Raw genomic sequence first — 22,823 nt, forward strand, 5'->3', positions numbered from 1 at the left:
ATATAACTTGTGAAAATGTGGCCTACCGAATGAACAGTGAAAATGGTTTAGGATTTGCACATTTCCCGTTGGTTCTGTTATGTTACTTCCGTGGAATACAAAAACCGAGTAAAAACAGCAGATAGTATTTTCTGGCCAGACTGATCCTAAGTGTCCATGACCAGGAAAAAAATTCGCTACTTAAAATGTGACTTAATACTACACACGTTTAGTTTATTATATTACTTTGTAATAAGTGATTAATTATTAATGATCTGTATTTAGGGAAAGGCATTATGAAACCACCAAAAGCTGTTGTAAATTGTATTTATTCACAGACACCCAGTTTAAATCAACTGAAAGTTCTCGACGTAGGCCTATGTCTCATATTCCTGCGTGTATTATTTTACAAATTGTTCGTCAGTCACCAAGTGCCAAAATTGACAGTCCATTCAAGTGTTCAGCATTCTGTCTGACCGAAAACGTATCATAAACATAAGTTTCTTTGTGCAAAATAATAACTAGTATGTTTCATCAACAGTTCAGTTCTGCAGAGAGCACAAATACTCATCGTGAAAAGAAAGAGTGTTACTTCACACAGTGCATCATCATGGTTTGTGTGAAAGCCCTTTGTTCTTGCTAATATATCAAATAATAAAGACAACGCAAAAACAGTGACATGGGCACTGAAACTAAACACGACACCCATGTGAAAGCGGACTGTCAATGTTACTCTGGTGCAAGCAGAAACTGGCTGTATGAGATTTGGTTCTTTTTTTGTATGCACTGCACTTTCATTTATAGAAAATATTCAGAAAATTGTACAGATAATATCAAACAATTTCGGTACTAAAACAGTCCCTACATTTTCTTAGTAATCAAGAATAACATGCCTACATCTTGTTTCTTTCCTTTGAAAATTTGCCGAATTCACCAAGATTTTGGCATCCTTTTCACCGTTAAAATGAAAAAAAGAGTAATAGAGATCCCTGCGATCGCTGTCTCTTGGGTGTGTTAGTGGTAGAAATATTGCGTCAAACTTAGATGCAGACCCAATTCTATGAAACAAAGACATTCCACAGTGAGACCGAACAATTATTGAAACCTTACTAGTTTCCGATAAAGAGCTTGTCGAGGCTGAAGTACTGTAAATCGCCTGTACAATGCAATGCAGATGTTCTAAGATTCGGATCTTTTTTGTTTCTTAAATGAATTAAGTTGGATTTCTTCCTGACTTGTGCTTTCGTCGATTCATGTAGAAAGATTTTGTTGTGTTGACCACGCTGTGGGTGTCCTCGCCTCCGATAGATTCATCCACGAAAGCTGCTCGATAGTGATTTAGTTTTCACATTTCATTTCTATGTCTATGAGCATTAAACCATTTCCTTCTGACTATTAACGGGGTTGTGACTCTTCTATTATACGTTAAGTTCCAAAGCCGTTGATAAGTTGATGAAGGTGAAAACCACAGCTCCGACGGAGCTATTGCTTTCTGTCAAAAAGTAATTTTTTTTTTCCTGCCTCACGACCGTTAGTTTCGGCTTTAGCGCTCATTTTCAAGTGGTATGAAGAAGCTTAAAAATACACCAGCTGTCGTAATCTTGGCAATGGTAGACAAACAGAAACAATTCGCGTCCTATATTAGTGAGTTAGAGGATAACACTAGATGCACCTTAGACTCCGGAGATGACCATCTTATCGATGTGCAAGTGTTATCAGGTGAAAACTGTGGTAATTTTCAGTCAGATATTGACGAAATGTCAGTCTGGACCAAGAATTGTACTAAGTATTTCGGTAGAGAAATTTAATTATCTGGTCTTCGAGAAACATCAAGTTTACGCGATTAATGAGTTCCACTTACAAGGGGAGGCCGCCAATTGTGACATTCAGATCCGATTCATACTGCGCATAATAAAAGCTCATGGCCAGAGGTGTAATGTGGCAAAGCACCAAGATGCACTTCTCAGCCGTTGTCGAGAAAATCCACAGTTAAAAGAAACCGTTGCGGGGAAATACTCCCTACGATCAATAATTTTTCTACAGCGTCGTAGCGCAGTGGTAAGCGCTCGGGCCCGTAAACCGAAGGTCGCTGGATCGAATCTCGGGCCATACAAATTTTTTTTTAGTATTTGTTTTTTGTAATTCAAATGTGCAATTCATTAATAGTTTATATATATATATATATATATATATATATATATATATATATATATTAAATTCCCGGCAATCAGTTGCAACAATTATGCATATAATAAGTTGTTGAAAGTCGTTTGTCTTGAAAAAACTGGCGACTTCGAACATCATTATGTTTTCCGCAAACAAAGTTGTATTTCACAAATGTTATTAATTGTCTTCATAATGTTAACCATGTATAGTTAACGGAAGACGTAGAAACGATATTCCGAAACGAATAAGTATAGCGTAAGTCAAACGTTCGAATTAGAATAGAGACCCCACGAACACAAATTTGCTGTGGCAGGTATGAAATATAAACTCCGTTACTCGCTCGTTACACTTGAAGGACAGATGCTGAATGGGCCGAAACGAGCCGCCTTATAACAGCGTAGTTGCCTGCTAACTTCGAAAGAAGGTAGATGCGGCCCCTAGCGCAACTTATAACATCGTCGAAAATCAGTGCGGATGTGAGAGCTTTGGTACACCCTGTTAAACAAACGGAAAAATGGAGGCGGTACAATTGGAGAGCGACCCGGCTTCACCAACATGCATAAGCAATTCATTAATAGTTTATATATATGTATATGTATATATATATATTTGAATTACAAAAAACTAATAATAAAAAAAATTGCATGGCGCGAGATTCGATCCGGCAACTTTCGGATTACGAACCCGAACGCTTACCGCTGCGCCACGACGCTGTAGAATATACTTAATCGTAGAGAGTATTTCACCGCAACGGTTTCTTTTAACTGTCGATTTTTCGACAACGGCTGAGAAGTGCATCTTGGTGCTTTGCCACATTACATCTCTGGCCATGAGTTTTTACTATGCGCAGTATGAATCGAATCTGAATTTCACAATTGGCGGCCTCCCCTTGTTAGTGTCAGTCATAGAAAAAAGTAACATGTGGAACAAATGTACGGGAATATGAAATGGAACGATCATTTCGCCATCAAAAAGAACGCGAAGATCAAATGACATTACGCGGGCATACAAGCCATCACCGTACCTACATTCTACCCAACAATTAAATCAAATAATCGTTGCAATACGGCCAATAATATGCGTTCTCTGTCTGCGCATCTGAAGACTACAGAGCTTTGCTGTACTGGACAGTATTTTATTCATTGTATAGGAAAACAACTAAAATTGTTAAGTACAGGAAAGGCAGCTGAACCTGATGAGATGTCTGTAGGATTCTGTACAGCTTATGAGAAAGAACATGATCTCCTTCTGGCAGCAGTTTATAGTAGGTTGCTGCAGCACCACAGGGTTCCAAGTGAGGAAATAGTTCAGGTCATTCCAGTTTTTAAAAACGTTATTGAGACGGATGCACATAGTTACACGCCCATAACGTTTACGCCAGTTTGTTGTAGTATTGTGGAATAAATTTGGTGTTGTGACCTTCTTACAGAAATGAAAATCAAGATGGATTCTGCAAACGCAGATCTTGTAAAGTACAGCTAACTCTAATGGTTCAAATGGCTCTAATTACTATGAGATTTAACATCTGAGGTCATCAGTCCCCTAGACTAAGAACTACGTAAAAACTAACCTAAGGACATCACACACATCTATGCCCGAGGCAGGCTTCGAACCTGCGACCGTAGCAGCTGCGTGGTTCCGGACTGAAGCGCCTAGAACCGCTCGACCACAGTGGCCGGCGCAGCTAACTCCTGTCGTCAATGAGGTCCAGAGAGCTGTAGGTAACAGAGCCCGGGTTATATGTTGCTTGACTTCACGAATGAATTCGATATAGTCCAGTACTGTTGCTTGGTGAATAAAATACAAGTTTGCATAATATCTGAGAAGCTTTGCGACTGGTTTCAGTACACTGTAGCAGGGACAATTGAATAGTTGATCTTAAGCCGGGCGACGTAGTCACGTCATATAAAAGTAACTTCCACACTGCTCCAACCTGAGGCGTGGCGTCTGTCTAGAGCCTGTGTATCGGCAGAATGACTCATGCGTGCACAGTGGCAGATGGCCTGAAGCGGGTACGGTCGAGTACGTAGTTCTAATTTTCATCCACCAGAGAACAGTAGCGAACAGAGACATTCAAGAAACATGTCAAAAAGATATTTTTGTGAATTGTTCTGTTTCTTTCTTGAAGGATTTTTTGTTTATTTATGTTTGTACTATTTTGTTTATGTTTTTAATAGTGTGAATGATGCATGAATGTGGTCTAAAGTAAGTATGTAGATCATTGTTCTACTGATAAACGCTGTACGAACAAGCGTGAGAAATTTTTAAGACAGTGTGAATGCAGACGATGGGGAATTTTGTATCAGAATATCTTAAGTAAGTTTATGGTAAAAGGAAAGCTAATACGAGTGGAAATGAAATAGTTAATAACGTAAAGTATAAACAAAACATCAGATTGTTAAATATTTATTTCGGGAAAAAGTACAGTTCAAAACCATGTTATTCGTTCACTGGTTAGTCATGAAAAGCGCGGACTAACGCGCTAGAATAACGTCTTTCTATTGGCCTTAAAGGAAAACTGACCAATCAGAACGGAGTATTCTTCGCGCGTCTTTTCTCTTAAGGACATATAGAATGCTTACAGCAGTCTAAGTAGTTGGAGCCCAGTCTTTCAATGGTACGGTCGTGTGTGGTATGAGCTCCGAAGAAAGTTATAGTTTACCCGTTTTAGTTGTGCTACATGCTTCAAAAGCACTTGAAAGTGAAGGCATATTTATACCGATGATTTTTTTAGAAAGTAAGTATTTTTTAAGTAATTCTGTGTATGAGAAAAGAGAGTGGTATATAGAGCAGATCGGTGACTAAAAACATGAGTGCATAGACACCGATAAACTTAATAGTGTGGGGAGCATTTTCATTTAAGAACAATCTGTGCTTAGTAGCTGTTCAGATTTCGGGAAATACGTTACATAAACATGCTAACCTGAATGGAACAGTTTGGCATGACTGAGTTCGTATTAACACGGGTTTGGCAGTGAATGTGTACTTCTTGACTTCAGAATATACCTAAGTTTTGCTAGTATTTTCACCTTCCATTCAAAATTAAGACCTTTTTCGGATCCTTAGAACAATTACATTGTATGTAGCCTGGTGCGAGTTGCAGTACGGTAGGTTTCTGCTCGGCTTTCCTACCGGCGATCTGCTCCCACGAGATCACAGGTAGGTGCTGGTAAAAAGGACGAAAGGAACCGCGCTGCCGCAAACTGACTGTTAAAATGTCGTTATTGTTCATGTTATACACCGTTAACCAGAACGCCACAGACAAACATCCAGAGACATGGAGAAAAACAAGAAAAAATGTCCAGTAAACAAGCTCTTTAATACGTTGAAGATAGTAACTGTTCTCGAAAGAACAGATACTATTGATGACCGTGCAGATTCTCTAGAATAATTGATAATTAATTGAAACCCTCAGCTGCCGACAGGTGTTGTTGATATACCTCGATGGGACAGCTGAAAATGTGTGCCCGACCGGAACTCGAACCCGGGATCTCCTGCTTACATGGCAGACGCTCCATCCATCTGAGCCACCGAGCTACATTACGTATGCAGATTGTGGACAGTTGGGAATGTGGGTCTCACGGGAAGCGTGCAAGGGATAAGTCCCTGCATCTGCATCTGTGTCCTCGGTGGCTCAGATGGATAGAGCGTCTGCCATGTAAGCAGGAGATCCCGGGTTCGAGTCCCGGTCGGGGCACACATTTTCAGCTGTCCCTGATGAGGTATATCAACAACACCTGTCGGCAGCTGAGGGATTCAGTTAATTATCATTTACTCTTTAATACGCATAGCTTAAGAGTTATTAGCACTTGTACAGAAGAAGAGATTTGTTACACTGTAACAAAAACGAACAAGTGCTCATGGAACTTAAAGTAAGCATTTTAGAGCCCATGTTAACTAAGCATTTTTTCTTTCATTCGTCCCTATTAGTACCTGTGAAATTTTGTTGGTGGAGTTCTGATTGAACCTGTGCCTGTAATTGATATCGTGGATAACGATGGTTGTATGTAGGAGACAACGATGCATGCAGGGGAATCGCAAGACCAGAAAACTGTAGGCGGATGCAGACCGACGTACAGGGAGTCGGCACTTGGTGGTGGGACTGGCGAACGACCCTCAACGTAAGCAAATAAACTGTTTTGCTCATAAAATACGCGGCGAGATCGGTCAGTGTTTGATTATTCTACTAGAGAAAGTCATTGGAAACAGTAATTATCATAAAATATCTATAAGTATTCATACAGAGGAACCTGAAGTGGAATTATCATATCTAACTAGTCGTAGGCGAAGCATTTACCAGGCTGGGATTCATTGGAAGAATCGCAATCAAACGTAATTCATCCATTAAAGTAGTGTCTTATAAATCACTCGTTCGAGAGATTCTTGAATACTGTTCGTCAGTTTAGAAAAGCTACCAGGTACGTTAATGGAGGAAATACAATCGAAATAAGAGTGGCGCGTTTCGTGGTAGATGCGGTTAGCACTCGCGAGAGCGTGGTGGAGATTCTCATGAAAATCCAGTGGCAGATGCTACCAGACGGGCGTAGATCACAGAATAATTCACTGTTGAAATTCTGAGAGCGTACGCTTGCAAGAACATTCCGAAAACATATTACTCGGTACTACATATGTTTCACTAAATTATTCCGTCTAGAAAAACAGAGATAAAATGCAGAGACTTTGAGCTTACAGTAAGTGGTTCTTCCCGCAGACAATTCGCGCATGGAAGAGTAACAAGGGGAAACGCTAGTGGTACCGGAAGTACCCTCGTCCTCACACCGTAATGTAGCTTGTAGACTGGAGGTGTAGATGCGAGCGCCCAGAGGCCGGACACTGCCCGTGTGAGCAGCCGACCGCTCGCTGGACCCCGGCTGCTCGTCCCGCGGGTCGCTGACTCAGCACACACACGACACAGACAGCCCCACGGCTGGAGCTGACGTCGGCAAACAGAGGCCCGGCACGGTGACACGTGAGCGACGGCGCGTCGCGGGACTTCCGAGCGCCCACACCAGCCGACTGTCCCTTCCCAGTCTGACACGGGCAGCCACTCACAGCCCATGACGCGTTTTACTCGTCCATTAACGGCTCCCTCCGCCTACGCCTCTTCCTCATCGTGCGGAAACCCTCCCTGCCTTTTTCTCCTACTCCCCGAGCTGCTGTCTACATGATACCTTGCAATCCTCCTCACGGTTTCTGGTGGGAATGCGTCATCGTCTGGTCCCTTCCATTTTCCGTTCGTGAATTGTGCGTGGGAAGAACGGATTTCGATTTCCGGTGGGGATACATCATCGTTGGTCCCTTTCCCGTCCCGTTCGTGAATTGTGCGTGGGAAGAACGGATTTCGATTTCTGGTGGGAATACATCATCGTTGGTACCTCTCCCGTCCCGTTCGTGAACTGTGCATGGGAAGAACGGATTTCGATTTCTGGTGGGGATACATCATCGTTGGTCCCTTTCCCGTCCCATTCGTGAATTGTGCGTGGGAAAAACGGATTTCGATTTCTGGTGGGGATACATCATCGTCTGTTCCCTTCCCCTCCTCGTTCGTGAACTGTGCGCGGGAAGAACGGGTTTCGTTCGAGTCCCCGTATGAGCGGTAATACCTCTGATTTTACCCAGGCTAGTGATAAGCATACCGGTGAAATAAGCCTCCAGGAGACATCACACTACCCTCGATAACGGACTCAGTTCAGTGAGAAAGAGAGTCCAACGTTTATTCAGGTGCTCTGTATCCATCTAAAGCCACTCGTTGGTGATTCGAGCAAATTGCAATGATGTCTATGTGGTGTGCGTACTGTAAGACCTTCAGTACACACACCATCAGATTATTTGACTTGTCGCTCTAACGAAGTAGGCGAGTGTCAGCAATATGTCTCGTGGTCTTATCGTGGCGTGTTTATCTTCTGCCATTAGGTCATATGATAGAAATGCCACTTGCACGTTTAGAGTAGCAGATTGACGGTGACCAACTTTAAACAGAACTTGATTAATTTTCACACACATTTATTAAAACAATATCAAGCATAAAAATTACTTAGCTTGGTTCTGGATGGTATTTACAATTGAAAATCTGAAATTCCTTTGGTATTGGTACGTTAATCTTATTCTCACATATATCTCTGATACTTGACAAAAGTGTCTATACATTTATCTTCATGGCTATGTACAGGAATATGGTAATCTTATTAGGCGCAGACTGAAACTTGACTATAGACTGGTACAGACAAATTTAGAATTCGCACAGACTGTTGCAGACAAATGCAGACCTGGTCAGACTGGTGCAGACAAATGCAGACTGACTAATCGGAGGTCTGTACACTCGTTATAATACCTCACGCATTCATGTATCACTGCGCAAGTGTGATCCACGAGGCGAAAAGGTTCTACGTTAGCAGCAATCTCATTGGCTGCGTTACATATTAATACGCGGATCGGCAGAAGCAGAATTTGGTCCGTCTCTATGGCAGCGCCATCTCGTAGCGCGGAGATGGACGAGCGTTGCGCCTGCGCTGTTGTGCTTAGCGGGGCGCGCTCTAGTGGGAAACTAACGTACGCGCTGACTACGTGGAACTATGTACACAACAGTCTATGACTACGTTTCACACACTGTTCCAAATAGTCCAACACATTTCCTTTGGGATTAAGATCGGGTGATTTAGGGAACCAGTCAAAGTGCGATAGCGAGACAGTGTTCGCCAAACCGGGGACGTATGCGTGAAATTCGGGACTGTTTGTAGCTTGCTCATCATTAAGACGTACAAGAGAGGCCAACAATTTGTCACTGTTGTGTTGACAAACATTTTAGTTCATGGTCACTGATATCTGAATAACTGGGCTCCAGCCATAGAATGAGAAGAATCGCAGAACATGCGGCTTCATCTACAGCTTCCACACACTGCTGCTTAAACGCCTCATTGCGCCGTCAGTGCACACGATGTATTGTGTCGTATGAGTAGAAGCAAACTCACGAATCTTCAGACCAAGCTACATGCCTCCAGTTAGCTACTGTCAAGCTTCACTGAAGATGTGCAGCTTCATGTGCCTCCATGAGAAATGGGCACATCCAGATCCCTTCGTAATGTTCGCTATGAAACTGATTTACATGGACCGACATTCACCATCAGAAGCAATCCCTGTCCAGTTTGAAACAAATTATCGTTAACAGTTTATGGCACTCGCTCTCCAGTTCATGACGGTAAGGATCTTTTTACTTCCACTACTCTTACGCCATGCTGCACGGGTAAACAGTCGGACAGTATGCGTTGATACACCAACAAATTGACCAACATCATTCACAGAGTGGTGTTGGACGTCCGACCACGATAGATCGTGTCACGCCTCCACGTCGCTTCGTCTTAGTGCGCTGATTCCATACAACCGACAGACACATACGCGCAACTTCACTGCCATGACCTGTGTCAGCTTTCGAGGGTCATGTGATTGTCTGGTATTACTTCTACGTCAAATTCAGTGCCCCGAAGCCACCACTGTGCTGTTTCAAGGAGGTGACTAATATCTTATCCGGTAAGCTTCCTGTAATACCCAAGGGGAATTCAGGATCACTATTTTATTGTTTTCTTTTCTCCAGTCTCGGTCACAGAAATGGTATAATAATCAATTTTGATCTCTTAACAAGTTATCATCTCATGATTTGAATACGTTAAACAGAAACTCGTTGGAGTCCAAATAAACGGGCCAAGAAGTTGCTCGTGGCCTTTTTAGTTATGCACGGTGATCTTTCTGTGTAATTTGTTTGGGTAAGGAGTCGAAATTGGTTATAATATAGTCGGAATTGTGCGACCAGAGGATGAAAAAAAATCTATTACCCTCCTTGTGGCATATACCACAACTGCACAAAATTGCTTTGGCCAACGACATTAATTATTGTTTATATTTCACTATTAGCCAATTTAGGCTATCGAGTGTTGGTTGACGTGTATGAAGAGAGCCAATTATTCACCCTCTTATGAAGTTTTCACAGTTTTCATATCCACTCCTTCGTAAGTCATCTTCGCAAGTCACATATCCCAGTACTAGAACTGAGCGCTGGGAGTGTGTAACCATTACATCTGGTACGGCACCACTTTCCTTGTAATATATATTCGTTAATCCCTGATGAATTTATATTTTGATTATAACTGAACACTTTGGCTGTGAACAATGGTATGGGACAAGTTGGTTGTTTCGAGAAATTTCTCAGTAAAGATTCAATATCATCTAACAAATAAGAGAGTTCAAGCACATCCACTATGATTTTTTTAATCAGATAATTCTTTGTTTTCAAATATTTCTAGAGTAACGAAATATTTCTAAAATCGTAAATTCTGTCCAAAATTTTATTGTGAAAATACATCAACGAGTAATTGACATTACGTACTTGCAAACTGAGTGCTTAACATGAGTTACCATTGACTTACCACTGTTTTCCTACTGGGCGAGATAAAAAAAAAACATTATTGTGCAACATCTCAAAAATACGAATTTAACTTGTCCGAATTGTATAAATTTATGATATTAAGACCTGAATTACCTCGTTTTGAAATAACGATGTATAACGACATAACGACACCAAACAGTAATCTATGATATTATGGACGTCCCTTAACATTTCAGGCATCAAGCTGTCACGTTAGTTCACATAAACAGTGGTAAGAGATGAAACTTAACATTGTTTCATAGTATGAAGGCTTTCACGACCGGATGAAATATCTTCTGGTAAACCTTGCGGGATGTAAGGTCCGGTGAGTCTTGCCGACTCACCGGAGGAGAAACACCCCTCTGAAGATGTCCAGCGAAGCACTGGACGAAACGTTAGGAGCTGAAGAGTTTCATGGACCACGACCTTACATCCCGCAAGGTTTACCAGAAGATATTAACATTGTTTGCTTGTTTAAAAAATTATTCGCATTTACCTGAGTAGCAACAACTTTTGCAGCGCATTTACATTCAGAATTTTTATCTGAATCGCAGTTGTCCTCATCATTCCTTGAATTTTTTCAAATCGTTCCTGTAAAGCATTTTACTGGCGCAAACGCCACACACGTTAGTACTAGTAGCAGCCATCTTTTTGGCTTTTACCACTTTTTACAGGCACACGACCTGACGAAGTGCCCATTAATGAGATACTGAAATTAGAGAGAGAACTGTCATTTCTCGGTTTATCGTGGAACTATCAACTAATATGAATAAATCACATCACATACAGTTTTCACGTGCAATATCTGTTTCTCATTGAAAGTCGCTTAGCATTGTTTAGATCCGATGTTTTCAACAGGTCCAACACACACCTTTCCATATGGTGCGAAATTCCCTGAATAGTCAATAATTTATGCTTTTCATCAGATAATATAGTGAATTATCAAATATTCCCCAGTGGGAATAAAACGGATTATTTTATGTATATATCGTCTCCGTGTGTCCATACCGAATCATAGCATCTCTCTACTTCACAATCTAAATTCAGGGCTTAATAAATAATGTGTGCTACCACGTACGAATGACATTGCATGTATGACAGATGAACAAGGTATGCAGGAAAGAAAGAAATTGCTAGCTTCCACCCTTTCGACTCCAGGGAGAATAGAAAATCCATGGTTATAAGGCAAAAAGTGTGTCTACTAATAAAAGCCCAAATTAGACAACCGAAACGTAGGAGATTTAATCCGAGAAAGGAGTATAAGGTTTTTATTCGTCAGTGCCTGTCTGGGTTACTTATCAAAACTAGTTGACAGTTTTTAATTGGCGACGCATGCCTTAATCATGGACTGCTGCAGTCTTTTGGTAAAACAGTTAAAGTCACGCACGGACCACGTACTTCTATCGCATGTTTCAGCATACAGCATTGCACAACGGCGTTATTTCTCTTTTTGTATAATAAATGTGTATTTACCTTTCTGGGATGCATATATTTATATTATGAGTAGGATTTGTTTATCTTAGTGAATATGAGGAGATAACTATTTCTGTCGTATGTGTACGCGAGTAGAAAAATTATTTGGGGCGATAAGTAGCCTGGGTGTCACTCTAAGTTAGGACTTTATCATTTAACTTGTGACAAAAAATAAAAACACCTACAGCCGTCCTTATGATTTTATTTTATTTTGTCGCTACTAGTTTCGATTCTTCATTGCGTCATTTTCAGGCTGTTTTGATGCGGTACAGGTTGATTCGGTCCCCCTGCATAACCCATCAGTTGCCAGGATTACTGGAATCGCAGATAATATGTCAGCACTCCAAACGTCAACTGTCAACTGACACGAGAACCAAACAGGTATTTGAATGGTTATCGTGTCAGTTGACAGTTAATGGTTGGAGTGCTGGCACATTATCTACGATTCCAGTAATGCTGGCAACTGATGGGTTATGCATGGGGATCGTATCAACCTGTACCGCATCAAAACAGCCTGAAGATGACGCAATGAAGCGTCGAAACTGCTAGTGACAAAATAGAAGAAAATCATAAGGACGGCTGTAGGTTTTTTTTATTTTTTGTCATGATGGTAAATGGCCCCCGTCCCAGAGACGTCCAGGTAAAAGGGTGGACATACAAAAGCTTTATCATTTCTGTCTGTAAGTTAAATTGGCAATGCGAATGATTACCCACTCATAGGAGAAACATTCACTCAGGGTGAGCCATACAGAATATTTTATTTATTTATTTATTTATTTTTTGACAAGAAACGCTAGGTCGTACAGTTACAATGTTAAACCGGCTTTAGTCATCTGGACAGCGCGATCAGAGGAGAGGCCGATAAGAAGCGCATAACGCCAGCCCATTACCAGAACAGGTATTTTAATGCGCCAAAGTGGAGGCAGTTACGGATCATATATATGATCATATAAAATTAATTGTTGGTAAGGTGGGTACCAGGTTGAGATTCATTGGGAGAGTTCTTAGAAAATGTAGTCCATCAACAAAGGAGGTGGCTTACAAGACACTCGTTCGACCTATACTTGAGTATTGCTCATCAGTGTGGGATCCGTACCAGGTCGGGTTGACAGAGGAGATAGAGAAGATCCGAAGAAGAGCGGCGCCTTTCGTCACAGGGTTATTTGGTAAGCGTGATAGCGTTACGGAGATGTTTAGCAAACTCAAGTGGTAGACTCTGCAAGAGAGGCGCTCTGCATCGCGGTGTAGCTTGCTCGCCAGGTTTCGAGAGGGTGCGTTTCTGGATGAGGTATCGAATATATTGCTTCACCCTACTTATACCTCCCGAGGAGATCACGACTAAAATTAGAGAGATTCGTTTGCGCACGGAGGCTTTCCGGCAGTCGTTCTTGCCGCGAACCACACGCGACTGGAACAGGAAAGGGAAGTAATGAAGTGGTACGTAAAGTGCCCTCCGCCACTCACCGTTGGGTGGCTTGCGGAGTATAAATGTAGATGTAGATGAATGGAGCACATAGGGTAGATGGACCGCATCGGCGCACCTGACAGGGAGCGCAGCCCCTCGGCCTTCGACTTTACTGGCTTTCAGGTGTTCCTCTCACAACAGTTTCAAGCTAAGAATACGGAATTTGAGGAACAGCGAAGTTTGAGACGAGCGAGACAGGGAGGAGGAGCAGTGGAGCGTGACGGAGTGTTGCCTATCCTGCAGGCGCAGCAGCCCGCCGTGTTGTGGTGGCGGTGGTCCACGCGGTCCTCTGTGGCTTCGTATTGACTGCTCCAGGGCACCGACAAAAGACACAAAGTGAGACTGAGCGATCCTACTCAGTTCTGTTTAAAAACTCGGTCCCAGCAAGAAAACAGCAGGCGGTCAGGGTAGGCTCTATTGTCTATAGTAGCCACACCACACAACCGTTTCTACTACAGCCTGTGTGTGTTCAGCGAGTTCTGAGCGAGCTATCCAGGTCTGTTATGTTGTCATTACCAGGCTGGTTCTCACTGAGACCTACATCCCTGTGATGTATCCCTGATCCTGGCGCCCTCCTTCAAACGAAAGAGCTTCACTAACGGTCACCGCCATATTGCTGACAACAAATAATCATTGTTCGAAAGGCGTTACCTTAAAATTTCTAAGGTGGCCATGTCATTTTGGTTTTTGTATGTTATCGATGTGCACGTCGGAGGGAAAAAGAGCAAGTTACGTCGCTATTAAACAATTTTTGATCTTGTGGTGGATTCTTTGCCTCTGCGCAGACACATACATTCTGTGTTGAAGTTTGGTAGGTGATGGAAGTATTCTGTAATGCTGTGTTGACTTATGTTTGCAACTGTTAGATGAAGAAAGTTGAATAAGATGTATTCACTGGAAAGCGAAGAGAATATAAATTTTGAATAACGTTAGCATTTTTTGAAGACAGGAAGTCTGAGGTAAGATTGCAGCACTGCGCAGATAATTTGTAAAAATGATTATTGGGAGCTAGCTAACTTTGTTCACTTGCTCAGAGCTGAGAGAAAGACCATCCCAAAAATGTTCAAATGTGTGTGAAATCTTATGGGCCTCAACTGCTAAGGTCATCACTTCCTAAGCTTACTCACTACTTAACCTAAATTATGCTAAGGACAAACACACACACCCATGCCCGAGGGAGGACTCGAACCTCCGCGGGGACCGCACAGTCCATGACTGCAGAGCCTTAGGCCGCTCAGCTAATCCCGCGCGGCAGACCATTCCACTTCCCTGAGTCACGCATTAACATATTAATCGATTAAGCTGTTTCATTCTTATACAAATTCTCTGTTACATTGTACCCTTTTTAAATCATTGTTCGCTTTGTTAACCATAGTGTTGTTCACACCTATCTTATGTGTGAAAATCACGCGACGTTTTATTCTGTGTTTTTGAATATATGCTTCATTCTAAATTCGTTGTCTCGGAATATCATTTCATAGGAACTGTTACTTTCCCCACCCCACTGTTTATCACTACGCATAACCAATAGTGGTATGCAACAGACGGAAATTTTATTCAGAAACAGGAATCTAGCTTAGCCGCTGCCTGCTTGCTGATTGCTAATGTGCTTTCGAGAAATATTCAACAACGTTGTCAAGACGTGAGATAAGTGGAAATTTTGATTATGGTCAGATAATAGTTTTACTTCCGTTGCGCATTTAATATAAAGACAAGCTGCATTCAGATTTGTTACAGTTCAGTTCAAATTAGGTTCTGTTTAGTCAAAGGTTAGTTAGAATACGAATTTACGTTGGACAACACTTTTTAGGGACATAGTTCTGGTAATACGTAGACTTTTAGAGAGTTGGAAGTAAATTTGGGCTAAATTTTATAGAGAAACAAATATAGTGTGGAGGTTGCAAATTAAACTGCACTAAAATTACTCCTGTACTGAAGGAATAATGTTTGGCAATGTTCGTCTCTCTTTCGCCTGGAGGACACAAAAAAAATCGAGAGGCAGGGTTTTCTCTTATTTTAACTAATATCTTAATTTGCCAATAAAATAAATTTAGTATCGCATACTGTACTGAAGTTTCGATTCGATGTTGCTGTAAGCTATCTGAGTGTCATTGCACGCAACAGTGTAGGGGAAAAAGCCATTTCCATCCCGTCGACAGCGGTCCGAAAACGTTCGTTCACTTGACATTCGTTGTAATTTTGTGAGGCAGCAAGCATTTTCGGCACCCAGCTTGCATACAGTTCGGGATATTCGAGCTTTTAAGGGACAGTCGTGTAAACAGTGCAGTGTCCAACGTATGGAATTACACCAGACAGGGCACTAATCGTCGATCAGGCCGCAGTTTATGTTTCACTTGTTCCACGATTTCATCTATCTGCATAGTCAGGCCATATGGCCTGGCAGTAAAGCGAGTGCCTGGAAACCAAAATGTCACAGGAAATCAAAATCGGACTATGGAAATGTTCACTCTGCCTTTCTCTTCACTTCATTCCTCAACGATGTGAGGATTCACCAGGGATTTTAAATTGTATGTCCCCTTTTCCCAGTTGGGTAACTCGGGTAGATTAGGGACACGCAAATCGCCTAAGTGGCGTCCAATTCAAAGCCTTGCACTAGCCTATTAAACCACACAAAATTTTTAAAAGACCTGCCACTTTGCTGTTTATCGTTGATATTTGTATGGCCACTTTTAATGTCTCGACACCAGTCTTTAACTTTTCCTACAGTCTTTACTGTAGGTTTTAAGCTAAGCAAGACGCCTGCGGAATTTAAGCAGCTATACAGCGTGACACAACGTACTATGTGGCTCAGACGAGACGAATATGACTCTGCTAAGATATAGATATGGTTTGTAATTAATAATGTGTGAGAAGGAGGAGGGACAGGATGATAGGACATCAGTTAAAACATCGGGGAATTACTTCCATGGTACTAGAGGGAGCTATAGAGCAGACAGACATTGGAATAAATCCAACAAATAATTGAGGACATAGGTTGCAAGTGCTGCTCCGAGATGGAGAGGTTGGTTCAGTAGAGGAATTCGTGGCGGGCCGCATCAAACCATTCAGAAGACTGATGATCGTAGCTTCAACAGCTAAGTTACAAAATTTTGTAAACAAGCCATCCTCAGTTGTCAGAAGTTGTGCTTAGAATTTGATTTAAAGAATGGAAGTTCTGAGAAAAATAAACACACTATACTTAATTTTCCAAACATCTGCAATTGGTAGAAACTGGGAATCAGTTCCTAACTTGTGCCAGTGGGTGTAGAAATAGTACCACACTTTTAACCTATGTCCCTTAGTTTGAAGATAGGTATTATTCTAAGGAAATGTTCCATAATTTATTTGTTACATCACAATTTAACTTTTTCACTTCTTTTCCCACCTCTGTGCACTTTCCATGAATCCACATTTTGCATTTCATGTATCTTATCCTTTTTTTCCATTCGATCTTCCTCCCACAATTCGCAATACCAGTCCCCTGATTTACAAATGAAATTCTGTAATGGTTTCTCCTGAGAGTCTCCAAAACAATTACCTTTCACAGGTGAAGCTCTAATTCTAAATTTAATCTCCTTCGTTTTGGTTAACTTTTTCTTCCATAGGATACTCGCCAGCAAACAGACTCCTTGGGCATGCTTTTGCTTGGAACTTTCATGATTTTCCTCGGATTCGGTGCTATTTCTTCGATAAAACCTTTAGCTCATATTTTGTCTGCCATGGTTTCTTCTGCATTGAGATTATGGGGCAATCTGTTTATTCCCGCAATGTCGAAAGTAAGCTTTCTGAGGTACAATGTGCATAAAGCGAATACTATTTCTTCAGATGTAAGAATAATAAGCTCTTCAAATTAATTTTCAATTTCGTTGGATAACACTTATTCTGTAGGCAAAATTTTTTCTGTCCCCGTTTGCACTTCTTTTATTTTCGGTTTGCCTTTATATTATTGGTTGAGACAAAATTTTATATGCATGCACATTTCTTTAATCCACGATCTCGAGTTAGATATGCTATTACAGCTAAATGCCGTTCATCTGTGCTACACTTTCCATAACGATATTCTGTTGCCATACTGCGAGACAAAATAATTTTAATTAGTAGCTTAGGAAAAAGAACACATTAGAAATTTCACCGCAGCCTATCTTAACATTATGCTGCATTAATAAAGCGAAACGCATTTTCAAAGCTCAGAATATGAGCAAGTTTCTGAAACTGTACCGGTGCAAAATCGTAAACTTATGACGGTACCGTATAAGCAACGTCAGCATTTTCTATTTCTTAATTTCCTACGAACTAATCACAAATAATACAGACCCGTGACTATCTAAAGCACTCAAAGTACTTCGTCTTCAGGCCACAAGTGGCGCTGCGGGACCACCGACCGCCGTGACATCCTCAGCTGAGGATGCGGTTAGGAGGGGCGAGTGGTCAGCACACCGCTCTCCCAGTCGTTATGATGGTTTTCTTAGACCGGAGCCGCCACTATTCGGTCGAGTAGCTCCTCAATTGGCATCACGAGGCTGAGTGCACCCCGATAAACGGCAACAACGCATGGCGTCCCAACGGTCGACCATCCAAGTGCCGGCCACGCCCAACAGCGCTTAACTTCGGTGATCTGACGGGAACCGGTGTATCCACTGCGACAAGGCCGTTGCCCGTGACTAAAAACTAAGGTTATTCCATGAATATTCACACATGAATAAAACATTATGTTACTACTTACCATATAACAGCAATTCTCTTTGCGACGTACACAAAAAGTTTGGTGGAAACTATAACAAAATAACACTGTCTTCAGACGAACTGTTCCTCGAGAGCCGGCCGGAGTGGCCGAGCGGTTCTAGGCGCTACAGTCTGGAAACGCGCGACCGCTACGGTCGCAGGTTCGAATCCTGCCCCGGGCATGGATGTGTGTGATGTCCTTAGGTTAGTTAGGTTTAAGTAGTTCTGAGTTCTAGGGGCCTGATGACCTCAGAAGTTAAGTCCTATAGTGCTCAGAGCCATTTTGTTCCTCGAGACACAAAATCTGTAGCTGACAATATGGCTCCAAGAAGCATGTAGCTCATGCTGACTTCTCTAAATAGCCGGTAGTACAAGAGGTAGAATTTTTATAGTAATGGTACTAATTAGGAGCCGCCATAATATAGACACTCCCCTTTACCTTCTTTCTTGTTGGTTAAATTGCACTCGGAATATTTTGTTGTGGAAAGTAAAGGCTATCGTCTCACTAATTTCTTCCGCTAAGCTTTGGTTATTGCTTTAATTTATTTGCTGTCTGTTTAGAAGCTCTTACCGCTTGATCTTCGGCACTGCAATCGAGATGATACGCCATTATACGCTGTGGTTTTTGCACAGCATCCTCTAGTGCGGTAATTGTAAGACTTGAGTGTTGTAGTTACTACACTAGACGATACTAGCTTCATTAACGGGATATTCTTGAGCTGGTGCATCACAACGATCACAGTGCTGAAGATGAAACCATAATTGCACCTAAATCGATAGCAAATAAAACAAAGACAGAAGAGTGGAAGAAAAGTAGTAAAAGAAAAGCCTTTCTTATCCCTAACAAAATATGACTCTCATGGCTTCCTAAGCAATCAATAGCTGGCGCTGCATTCGTTACTCTGTGCCGACCTGCCAACACTTAAATACAAGCAAAGCCTCGGGTCAGCACAAACGGCTTATCTATTCCAGACACCGGACACAATTCTTACGTGTTGCGCCACGCTCCCTCCGTGCAACCACAGTGTTTTGTACGGTCACTCGGTAGACAGGGGAGCGGCTGGCGAACGCCGTTTAGAGATTTGCCGGCGCACGGGAAGGCAGAGGCAGCGGCAGGGCCGGGGCGCGCCTGCCTCCACCCCCGCCGCTCCGTCCTTTGAGGTCGCCGCCTTCACGACTCCGCAGAGAGACTGCGGCCAATTTCCAGGACCCTCCGCGTCCCCACCCCACCCACGCGGCTGTTTCGCGTATTCCGAGCCTGCACGCACACGCATTTCGGTCCACTCGACACACACAAAGCGCACGTTTCACAACGGCCGCTCTGTCCTTGCTATTACTGCTGAATTCTGAGGCCGGGAAAACCTGCTCCGACGACTTACTTCCATATAGGCAGTACGCAGCTTTCCACTGCTTGAACTGACCCCTCTACATCTCTCTATTTCGACTGAAGACTGTCACTTCCGTAAACGAATGCAATTGTTTCCGTAACGTTCTTAGCTGTCGTTCATCCCGCACATCCTAAACTGACATTCCTTAGGTCTGCATTATAATTCCGCGATTATCCGATAATCAACAGTATTTTTTATCTATAATGAACTACTCTCTGAAAAATCTTGCACAAATATTCAGACAGATCCTCATAACGTTTCAAAATAGTGCAAAACTTGCCAACTTTCGTTTTTAATGTGTCAGAAATATTAAACTGTGCGCTTCACAAAGCGCAAAAACGTATTATCTTATTCTGACATTACAAGAAGCCGGCTCGCGAAACGAGAGACAGTGGTGAGTGAATTGATAATTAAATCGACACCATAGCTGCAAACAGGCTTTGATATACATCACTGGGGACATGTTGAAAATGTGTGCCCCGACGGGGACTCGAACCCGGGATCTTCTGCTTATATGGCAGACGCTCTATCCATCTGAGCCACCGATGGCACAGAGGATAGTGCGCCTACAGGGACTTATCCCTTGCATGCTCCCCGTGAGACCCACATTCCCAACATGTCCACACCACTACATTCGTAGTGCACCTAATAGATGTTTGCCCATCACACTCATTACTCGTGGCGGATTAATCTACCAAGTCCAGTACGAGTTGGGGCATAACGTGTGTGTTCGCTCAAGAAGGTCAATGGCCGGGTAGCTATATTTTGACTATATATCAGGGTAGTAGCTGTTCCCGAAAGAACAGATACCTTGATAACCGTGCAGCTTCTCTAGAATGAAATGATAATTAAATCGATACCCTAGCTGCAAGCGGGCGTTGATATACATCATTTGGGACGTGTTAAAAATGTGTGCCCCGACTGGGACTCGAACCCGGGATCTCCTGCTTACATGTAAGCAGGAGATGACTGAAATGAAAAATGGGGACAAAGATGATTGAAATGGAAGATGAATATTACTCTACATCACAGGCCCTACAGACATAATCCAGAAAAAAAATTGGCCAAGTGCGATTAGGACTCGCGCACTGAGAGTTTCGTACAAACTTTGTATGTACAGACAGTTCATCCAGCCTGGAAATCGAGAATCTCGACGATTTTTGCCTGTTATCGACATCGGTCCCGGGAATCCCAAACCGTATCAAAATCTCTACAGTAGTTCGTCAAACAAGGCCAGACGTACAGAAAGAAGCGAGCAGAGGGATTCAGTTTATATACTGTGAAGATTTAATAAAACATTTTATTTAGTTACTAAAACAGGACTACAACTTACATTTTGTTTGTATGTTACGATTTTGACGGATGATGAGTGCAATGTACTCATATGTTCAAATAGCAAAGGATATTTTTATGTAATGTAATTATATTTTAACAAGTTTCAGTTTTTTACTGTGCTTGTACTGTGAAGCCTTGTTTCTAGGCGAATTTCATGATTCTAGGTCAACGGGAAGTATCTCGTAGAAGCTGAAGAGTGAATTTTCAAGTGTCAAAATAAATGACATAAATGATCGAATCTTTTCACTTCACTGACTTAGAATCTTACACTTTTTACGTCGCCAAGGGACCATAGACCTTAGTATGTGACATAAATTTGAACTTAACGCGCCAGACGATTCCAGAGAAAAAGGGTCTTAACAGACGGACAAACAAACAGACAGACGGATAAAAAAAATGACAAAAAAATTATTTTTTCGTATGATATGACAAATCAACAATTTCTGGATATTTCCTTTACTTGTACTGTGAAACAGCTCCCTGACAGATTTCGTGGTTTAGGTCAACGGGAAGCAGCCGATGGGTTATGAGGAGTGAGTTATCGAGTTTGTGACATAAACGACCGTATCTTTTGTTTGCACTGATTTAGAAGCTATTTTTACCCCGCCAGGGGACCATAGACCTTAGCATGTGACATAAACCTGAACTTGATACGTCAAACTTTCCCAGAGGCAGACGGATAAAAAAAGAAAAAAAATTCAGTTTTGTGTGATATAATTACAAATTAACAATAGTTGGAGTTTCGAGTTTTTCCTTTACGTTACAGTGAAAACCTTGCTTCTTGCCAAATTTCATGATTCTTCGTCAACGGGGATCAGCCTATTGATTTTGATGAGCGAGGTTTTGGAATCAAAATATATGACAAAAACGGCCGTATTATTTTGATTGAAGTGGCTTAGAATTTAAAATTTTTATACCTACATAGGACCATAGACGTTAATATCTGAACTTGATACGCCCACCCATTTCTGAGAAAAAGTGTTCTTAACAGACGGACAACAAAGCGATCCTCTAAGGGCTCCATTTTTACTGATGGAGGCGCAGAACCCTAAAACCAAGTACGCCACTAAATCTGCAGCGATGAGACGAGTTCATTGCTACTTCAAACTTAATTACGGACTTAAAATTATGGAATCTGGAATTGTGTTAATTACAATAGACTATAAAATTAATAAGTACTTAACCACTGGAGGAACCTCATCATACGATGTGTCACATGAAAGCTGATGGCGTCAGCAAACACCTTAAAAAGCTACTTTTCAAATCATGCATGTACATAAAGAATTACACATGAGTTTATTAAAAGTTGATTTACAAATGTGTCAGTACTATAAATTGCCGGCCGTAGACTGGAGCAATGCCGGATAAAACTTTGGTATTGTCAGCCACTCGTGCTACCAAAACGTCAAAAAAACCGTCAAACCAACGCGAGTCGAAGAAATCGAGACAGACTCCTACAGGACATATGTCAACATGTAGCCATGAGAGAATCGAAAACTCTATAGTGTGTAGTAGGTGCTAACTTGTCTACTTACTAAAAATGTGTGAGGATGAACTTTGTATTACATGTATGTGCTTTAAAGCGACCGTGTAAGATCGACCCCTCTGATTAGAAAGAGTCAAGGCACAGATTAGGTCACGCATTGTCCGCATCGAATAAAATCGCCAGTGCACTCGTATTATGATTGCAATGTCAATGAGTTCGAATTGTAATCGGACAGCTCATGTAAATACACTCTAAGACAAAAAAAGGACACACCACGAAGAAATTATACGAATGAGACGGAAATCAGTATATGTAATGTACATATACAGACAAACAGATGATTAAAATCTCAGAAAAATGTATGTTTTATTCAAGAGAAAGAGCTTCACAAAT

General features: G+C 41.8%; 1 long non-coding RNA gene, 1 other non-coding gene and 1 pseudogene across 2 annotated transcripts in view; 1 reads left to right on the plus strand and 2 right to left on the minus strand.

Moving 5' to 3' along the window:
• Window positions 1-22,823, minus strand: part of LOC124789710 — a 753,651-nt gene that overhangs the window by 563,621 nt on the left and 167,207 nt on the right. The window lies entirely within an intron of this gene.
• Window positions 5,769-5,842, plus strand: Trnat-ugu. Its single transcript has one exon. It is a non-coding gene; the product is annotated as a tRNA-Thr (tRNA).
• Window positions 18,039-18,155, minus strand: LOC124790279 (annotated as a pseudogene).

Source organism: Schistocerca piceifrons, chromosome 3 (assembly GCF_021461385.2).
Source record: "Schistocerca piceifrons isolate TAMUIC-IGC-003096 chromosome 3, iqSchPice1.1, whole genome shotgun sequence".
In the NCBI taxonomy this organism is placed as follows: domain Eukaryota; kingdom Metazoa; phylum Arthropoda; class Insecta; order Orthoptera; family Acrididae; genus Schistocerca; species Schistocerca piceifrons.